This window comes from Triticum dicoccoides, chromosome 2A (genome assembly GCF_002162155.2).
Source record: "Triticum dicoccoides isolate Atlit2015 ecotype Zavitan chromosome 2A, WEW_v2.0, whole genome shotgun sequence".
In the NCBI taxonomy this organism is placed as follows: domain Eukaryota; kingdom Viridiplantae; phylum Streptophyta; class Magnoliopsida; order Poales; family Poaceae; genus Triticum; species Triticum dicoccoides.
In genome coordinates, this window is record NC_041382.1 from 303,195,949 (window position 1) to 303,204,926 (window position 8,978).

At 40.5% G+C, this 8,978-nt stretch overlaps 1 long non-coding RNA gene across 7 annotated transcripts in view; it reads left to right on the forward strand.

Moving 5' to 3' along the window:
* The first annotated feature begins 1,451 nt into the window (after positions 1 to 1,451).
* LOC119354432 overlaps positions 1,452 to 8,978 on the forward strand; it is a 12,518-nt gene continuing 4,991 nt past the window's right edge. For 3 of the 7 annotated variants that reach the window (XR_005170921.1, XR_005170920.1, XR_005170919.1), the window contains exons 1-5: positions 1,452 to 2,149; positions 2,238 to 3,399; positions 4,069 to 4,269; positions 6,042 to 6,350; positions 7,573 to 7,667. This is a non-coding gene — a long non-coding RNA (uncharacterized LOC119354432). Of the gene's footprint in view, positions 2,150 to 2,237; positions 3,400 to 4,068; positions 4,270 to 6,041; positions 6,351 to 7,572; positions 7,668 to 8,454; positions 8,507 to 8,978 lie in introns of those variants that run through there. The other 4 variants (XR_005170923.1, XR_005170918.1, XR_005170917.1 and 1 more) reach the window with 4 other exon arrangements.

Here is an 8,978-nt window from a genome sequence, read left to right on the forward strand (position 1 = left end):
GTTATCTACAAAGCTACAACCTGGATCCAAATATGGTCGTTACTCACCCATGCGGACTACAGGGGGCCTATGGTTATTGGATGCAACCGTTGGAAGACGGTAGCACAGGCTATCTTCAGCTGATTTGGATGACGAGTTAATAAGAGGCTAGGTATGTAGGCATCGTAACCTGTTCTTTATCGCCGGATGTGGCGATTTATTGCCGGATGTGGCGCTTTGCATACTTATTTTATCCCTTTTTCTCGAATTTTGAGCTTACTTGAATGTTAAGACTCTGTTTCGATTTTTAATAATATGGCTGCATGCATCGACTGATGCAGAGATCGTAGGTATTCCTCCTTTTAAAAAATACCGAAAAAAAACCCGTGTGTTGCAACGGGAAAGAAAATAACACACGTTCTTAACCCAATAACCATGACTCAAGACCTTAATAGGCTCGCGTCTTTTAGTTTCACATGGCATCACATTTGTATTTCCTCTGTACTCACACACTCGCTCGAAAAAAAAGCTCATGCATTGCAACGGGAAAGAAAATAACACACACTCTTAACCCAATAACCATGACTGAAGACATTAATAGGCCCACGTCTTTTAGTTTCACATAGCATCACATTTGTGTTGCCGACAATGACCTCTGTGCTCACACAATGAAAACACGTTTGAATGTGGTTAGTCTTAATGTCTCTCTCTTTTGCGCGCGCGCACGTGCGCACACTCGCTTGGAATAAGATAAAAAAGTATGTTGTTTTTTCCCGCAAGGTTTTTCATAGTTGTGTATGCATGGTTCTCGATGATTTTTTCTCTCACTCTGGTTTTAATAGATGTTTATTTGCAATTCGAATCACCGACGATACAAAAAAACAGACTATACACTATATTTTAAGTTTGCACCAAAAATTATATTTTAGAATTATTTAACAGCTAAAAATAACTTCATATTTAGATTCTACATATTTTTCTAATCAAGTTTCATATATAACATGTTAAAATCTAAGTTACGGTTTAAAAAATATGAATAATCTTATTTTACATAAACTGTAGATTGATTAACCGAAACGTCAAGGGGTTTTCTGTTAAAACTAAAAAAATGTTTCAGCTGACTTAAATATAGACGGCGGGTTGATTGTCTAAAATGTCAGCGGGTTTTCTGAGAAAATGAGAAAAAAATACGGTTTAGTTGTAACTTAAACGTGTATTGCGAGTTGATTTACAGAAAACTGAGGGATTTATTTATAAAATGGCATGACGGAGACGGACGACCAGAAACAGTCCGTGCTTTATTACGGGAGAAAAAAAAAGAGATATGTCTGACGGGTTCACCGTCGCGACACTTTTACACAAAAGCCCCTGTGGTTTTTAGGATTTAAAGCCGCCGTCCCTACTTTAGTTAGTCAGAGAAAACGTTTCGTTTCAGTTCAGCCCCACCCATGCACGCGTTCGACAGATAAAAAACCCCACCCCCGATTCGAGCAACCGCTCTTCCCACCGATGGATCCGCCGCCTCCCCGCCGCTGGCCCGCATCCTCCGCCACGCCATCCTCCGCCGCGCCGTCCTCACCGCACACTGGCCTGCCTCCTCTCCGCCGCGCCTCCTCCCCGCGTTGTCCGAGTCGTCCGCGCGCTATTCGGCGACGCCGAGGCACAGGCCGCCGCACTCCGGGTCGTGCCGGCCGGCTCGAGCGCACGCCGCCGACCGCGACCGGCTGCTCAACACGCTCCTCTCCGCCGCGGGCAACGGCCGGGAGGAGGAGGAAACGCGGGAGGCGGGGCAGCATCAGAATCATCGCGCGTCGGATCCAGCTGATGCTTACGGCGACACAGACGCGGAGGCTCTGGCCGCGGCCGCCGTGCTCCCTCCGGTCATCACCTTCCCGCGAGCTCACTTCCACCCTAGCCTCTCCCCCTTTCCTCTTTGTTTTTTTAACTGATTCCCAACTGCTTGATCAATCCTGCTCCTCTGCTCCTGCAGGATGGCTTTCTCTGTTCAATTGTTTAATTTGGTTGTCTTTGTCTTACCTGAACTGCAAGGGAACCAATTTATGTCAGCAAGGAAGGAAGTGTCACTATTAAGCTTCCAGCAGTCTACATGAGGTGGCAACCAATGATTGGGTTCGGGATCAAGCGGCGTATCCCCCTTATTATGGAACAGGTTTGATTTTCCTTTTCTGCTGTCCTCGGTCCCAGTGCCCTGCTGTTTCATTTTCATATCTAATCAAGAAATTAATTAACTGAAGCAGACACCGAGGCTTTCCCTTCCTTATGTACGCAATTATCACGTAAGTGCCATACTCTTCAGATTAACATTAGGACTCTTGCTCGGCCTGTTTCATCACACGTAGCGAGCAAATTTTGAAGCCAGTCTTCACCAGTATAACTGAATGCCTCCTCTGATGGTAGCAACCAATATTTCCTAAGTTCACCCCTCAAGGCTCTCGCGTACTTGCAGGTAACATCCTATCCTGGCCGTGCACGAGTAAGTTCACAGGTGATAAAACTACGTTAGTGATTTCTCTGTTTACTTTATGACCAACTGTGATATCACCAACTGTGATCTTGGGCCATGCAACTTGGAACATCAAGTAATAACTTCTTACTTTTTTTAGAGAAACTTCTTACAGAATTGCATGTTGTTATTTGCACTCTGTCACCTGGAGACCTACTAATGCACATTGGGTTCACGATGATCTTGGGGCAAGACTTTAGATGGATGACAAGCAGATGCAGTTACTTGCCTATTTTATTTGTATAATAGGATGTTGTTACTTGCCTTCGAGTGTGTCATTGTGGCGATGTGTTCTTTTTTCTCTATTAATTGCCAGAGAGGCAAAGATAGTTCAAGTTTCTTTGATTCTATATTTGATGAGTTTGTCCTGGAATTCTAAATCATGCAAGTATTTTATCTGCTTGCGATAGTACTGTTTGAAAAACACAGACACTATTCCATCTGCATGGGTCTGATCTGCAGTTGACCTCTTTTGATCAGCATATTCCGCAATGAGCAACGAAAATCTCATTGTTGATATTCCCAAACTCCTCAACACATGTCACCTACCCTGCTTCCTACTTTCAACTTCCAATGTATTTTGTGATTGAGATTGTGCACATGAGCTATTTGTGAGAATGTCAGCAAACGATGGAACTAGATTATGCACGGCTTTCCGTTGGCTGAATGGCTCTCACATGTTCTACTGCTGCAAATTTGTGTCATCAAGGGTACCTCCTTCAGGCGTTTTAAATATACTTTTGATATTGCATATTATGATGATTTTATAACAGTGTACCTGCAATTAGTTTGTAATCATCATTTTCTGTTGCCGAGGGGTGTTCTCCATTGGTGATGATCCAACAACTGATGCTTCATTTCCGGATTAACAAGAAAGGTCAAACTGACTAAAAAATGTAAGGACATCAGCATCTTCTCTTTCTCTATTATGAGAGCATACTGCATACGAACAACCAATAATACCTTTCATGATTCAGGCTCCTGTTCTTTTTTACCCTCTGCAGTCCTGAAGGAAGAGGATACACGACCTTTCCTGTATTTTTATCGGTGTCTCCATTGTTGTACACACTTAGATACGTCCCAATAATGGAATATATTTTTGAGAAAGATATCTGTACCTACAAAGTACATCTCTACAAATAATTCACTCATTTTAAATGATACTTCAATCTGCATGTTGTTTGCAAAGCTCTAATTTTAATTTATCAAGCCTTACTATGCTTTAGATTATGCCAGTACTATATTTGATGTGTGTCCAAGTTACCAGCTATGGTATTCATCTTCTTTCTCCTTCTTTTGGTGGGTTTTATTTTGATGAGCAGAAACAGCCACCCTACCATGTACTCAGGAAAGGAACATGCTTGGTTCTTCTATCTATATTGTTTCTGTAGCTTATGTACTTCAGGTTTTCACTATTATAGTGTTGTGTCCCTTTTGAGGAAGCCATGGAAACCATGGTGTGCTTCGTGCACTACTACCTTAGTAGTTGGCCTTCAAAAAGGGACCAAGATATATGTTCATCGTAATTGCTAATATTTTCTGATTCTCTTTTGTTCTATTTTCAGTCCATAAACTGCATTTCCAGTGGGAGAGGGACGTATAAGTGCGAGAGGTACCCGTTCATCCAACGTCCTCTGCGTTGTTTGCTCTGGCTGTGCGCGTGCGCGCAATTTGTGGCTGCCGCTTCCTTGCCATTTTCCTTATTTTTGTACCTGAGAGATAAATAAGGAAGCAAGGAGAGGCTAATTAACTGGTGGGACAGTCAGGTAACTGAACTATAGTAGAGCCTCTTCAGTAAGAGAACATAAATTGATCGTGCCATAAATCTACTTATTGATCTTTATAGCCTGCACTACAGGCTGTAGAGTTAAGTTTGTACATTTTGCGAAATTGTATTGTTCCAGCTCCTCTTATTATACACTTTAACTGTCAGGTTATTTACTATGTGCAGATTTCCTTTTGGTACTCCCTCCGTCACGGTTTAGAAGGCGCGATTGGAAATTCTCTGGGACCTAGGCGGTTATCTATTGGTTGTGAGATGGACTAAAAAATAGCATTCACGCTAAGCATGCATATAGAAATAGTATATCGGAGTACTAATTAGCTATTAGAAATAAATGCAATGCGCCCTAAACCATGTCTATTGTGGAAACGCACGCAAATTTAACTGTGCCTTCTAAACTGTGACGGAGGGAGTATTGCTGATCGTGCCATAAATTTACTTATTGATCTTTTTCCGGTTATGCTAATCTTACATCCTTCTCTTATTTGTGGGCCTAATAATTATTCAAAAGGGATGCTACATGTTCCTAGATGCACCAGATCACTAAATCTGGTCTGACTTGACCTTTGTCCCTCACTTCACTCAAGATCAGAGACTTTAGTGGGAAGTTAGTTGGGGTAATTTGTGATCAAGCTTGACGTTCTTGCCTATTTTGTTCTACTTTCATTCGTATTGCCATGCCACGTAATTTCCGTAGTAGCGTGGCCTTTCTTATACAGAATTTCATAACACTCGTATGTTTTTGAGGGATAACACTGCAATTTTAGATAGGTTTTTTTTGTAGAAGTCTTAAACTGAAATCCGAACAAACTTATCTCCAAAGGCCAGAATAATGGTGCTTAAAAGAAATGCTAATCTGCACTCACAATCCCTTGCGTTGGCATGGTTCAAGGATAGGTTCAGCGTGCCTGTTTGGGCCGGCACATGTTTGAGCGGCCTGTTATTATTATTTTTCCTTTTTTGTTTTCTTTATTTTCTCCTTTAAATAATCTGGTACTTTTAAAAAATAAAAATTAGAAAAAAGGGAAATTTTAAATAAAATGTTCAATAAATCATAAAATATTTATGAATTCAAAAAATGTTTGTATTTTTTAAAGTCGCGTATTCAAAAAATATTCAGAATTCTGGAAACAAATATTTGGGAAATAAAAAATTCATGTTTTTTTAAAAGTTCATGTTTAAACAAAATGTTTGTTAAAATGCTTTTTTAGAAACACCTGTAACTTTGTTGATCATTACAATTACAGGTACACTGATTTGAACCTAAGATCCAAGAAAATATAAAGTAACTCATATGACTAAGAATTACCGTGAAATCTCTTGTAAACGCCTTCTTGGCGGTAGTATTCTCTGCTCGAAAAAATACTCCAAAGTCTTCGGTAAAGGGGCTACAATTAAACTGGAACAATGATGTTATCACTCTTTCACCCGCACGAACATTATCAATAATGGTTTTTGAGAGCTTGTCTTGAGTCGCCCATCTAAACAGATGAGAAGCCTTGATCGATGAATGTACTTGGGCCGGGGATGATCCCCTAGAAGTGCAGGCCATCAAATCACTATATCTTCATCATGGCGCCGATGAAAGATTTCACCTCCACAAAGAATCAAACCAACAAAAAAAGCTTAACACAGTAGCATAAACTCATCAGATCTGAATAATCGGATCTCCGAGGACACAAAACTCTCTAACCTCATGGCACTGCCAAGAGAATGAGAGAAAGTTTATTCTCACAAAACTATGATGATCACTAGGCGTTGATGAAGAATATAGAGGTCTTGAAGATCCAAGGTCCAAGATGGCGGCTAGAGGCGAGGGGCCAAAATGTTATATGTGAAGCCGCAAAATGTTGTCATGGCCTTTGAAGAGTATAATTTTTTGGAGTGCCTGAGCCAGATTGGACTTAGCTACTATAAGAAGGAAGGGGCCTCGGTCGATATCTCCATCAAATCCCGTCGGCATTGCAACTTTCGACGACACGTCCAATGTCGCTGCCGAGTTCGCAGGCGGAAGAAGAACATCCGTCGAGCCGTCCAATGTCGCCTGCGGCGGCTACACGAGAGGTATGTATCCCCTTGAAAGCAAATCAATGAATAGAAGCCCCTCTTTCAGTTATTGTTTCTGTCCCCTAGCTGGCTGGCTTTGTCTGCCACACAAGTGGGAAGTGCAAATCATTCTGAAAGTTGATTCAAGTCTGTAGTGCTTCATCAACTAGATTCATAGATGCTACACTTCTGTTAGTATGCTAAACAGTATAGCTGCTCTGCATCCAGTACACCTGCTTAATATTTGTAGTTTCGTTGATTCAGATTATCATAGGTAATTCGCATAATTGATTGTCATAAATAATTTGCATCATGTTGTACCAACAGCCAAAGGGAGTGCATGGTTCTACTTCTGTTTGTTTCTTTGTTTGCTCTGAATCAGCTGTGAAATTCACTACTGGTACTGCAGGATCCAATAAGTAGAATAAATGAACTTGGGTCAGAATATGAACAAAGCACTCAAGGTACACCCGATCCTTCATTACCTGTGAGTGCCAATGAAACCTAAACCTGTATGCATGCAATCTCCGTGCAAGATTGTAGCCGGGTACAATACTTTCAGTACTCTGCCCAAGCATAATTCTTATTGCTCCGGTCCTACAGGAATAATTCAGTATCAGGCTAAATAGGTTCAAGAATCAAACAAATTGAAAAGCATTCTCTCTTCTCTTGTAGAGTGTAACTCAATTCAATTTTCACTTCACGATAATGGCCCAAGATTTGATGTGTGACTGGCTTTTTTGTGTCGACTGAATTCTTTTGTTACAATCATCAGTGGAGATTTCTTAAAAAAATGTGGATTGGTAAGACTAAGTTCGAATTATCATATTTAATGGGTCATAATTTCTTATTCCAAAAGCAGATGTTACATAAAAATACATGATTGCTTTGATAAATTTAGATGTTACCAATGGCCATGCATGTCGTTGCTGCATGAGTTCATGTCGTCGGCAGTGGCTCGCTCGTCAACAAGGCCGATGAAATCAGGGGGAGCAGGAGCGGGTCCGGGGACGGGCACACTTGATGCTTCTTTAATTCACTACAGCAAAATACTAACAGCATCAACATCGATAACGTTTTTCGTACACATTGTCACTCCCCTGATGGCATCTCTGATACTTTGGCCCCAGATCAATTAGTTGCAGCATCACCATAGATTGCCCTCCTGTAGAGCTATAGGTTGGTGTGAGCTCGGTTTGATTTGGCCTGGTTTTGATGTCTACTGTGTGTGCGCGTGCAGGTGCCAAAGGCGTCCGATCGAACTCAGTTGGAGGCCAAACAAGTTCGGCTCTTGGACATGCCACCAATAACGCTCGATGACACGATGCGCATACTGTAAGTTTACCCCTCAGTCCTGATATATTGGTGCGAGACACCCTGCATTTACATGATATTGCTACGAACGCGTCCAAATTGCATAATTTGTTATACATGCTGCTTAACTTGATCACCGGTGTGCTGTTAATTGGACCTCAAGAATAGAGATGACACCTTACCATAGGCAACTCTTAATTATGTGCGCGTTAATTCAATTCTGAAAGTTGATTCAAGTCTGTAGTGCTTGAAGTAGATTCATAGGAGCAATTCCGTTAGTATGTGAACAAAAAGCTTATCTAGACATTTTTTAGTTCTAGATACACCCATTTTTATTTATTTTGGAGAAAAATAATTTCGAACGGAGGGAGTATGTGTGACCGGAGTTGCAGAATATGAATAGGGGAATGACCATAGATGCCAACACCTACAATGTGATTTATCTTGATAGAGGTGCACTGGATTCGTAAGTAGTTTTAGTGTTTTTTCTAGATAGCTCAAGTACTTAAGCTTTTGCAATCATGAAAAACAGAAGAAGAGACCAGTAGTCAGGTTCCATTAATCCTTCTATAGGTGTCCTCATTGATGCCTTTCCCCCTTCATTAACAGTACAATGATGCCTTCTCTGCTAACCTTCTCGGTGGTGTTGGGCGCAGACCTTGAAAGTGTATTTGCAACTTTACTCATAATACCTTTGTGTGATAATAATGCTTTTGTGTGATAGTGAGGCAATTTAGTTGCACGCCTTCAGTTACAAAAAAAGTAACAAGAGTTGTTGAAAATACGAATGGGTCATCAATGGTCGCAGAACAGGAGAGCAATTTCAATTGACAATGGAAACATGAGTAAAAGAAGCAACTTGTGACGCCCGGGTAATTAAGCTACAGTGATCCTTTGCTAATGATGCCACGTCACCTCGTTTGTAGTTGCTAATCTCGAGTTAGTTCGAAACCGATTCAAATTCAAATTTAAAATATAGGCAAACGACAAAAGTTTTCAAATAATAAAACTAAAATGTTCTGGTTGTGCCAAATAATGCGTAGGTAATTATGATGAAGAAACCACACTTGTATAAAATATGTAAATACCCAAAGTGAATAAAATAGTAGCAAAAACAATTAGTTAAATGATTATAAAATAATAAACAATTACAAATGATTTTATATTAGGTGCCAAGTTAATTGCGGTAGCGGCATAAGTATTAAAAATATTTTAGGTGCAACTTGGGTTTTTCATAAACACCGAAATTTAATTAAAACAGAAAAGAAGAAAAGAAATAAAATAAAGAAACAAACTAACAGAAAACTAAACTAAAACAAAAGAGACCCCCCC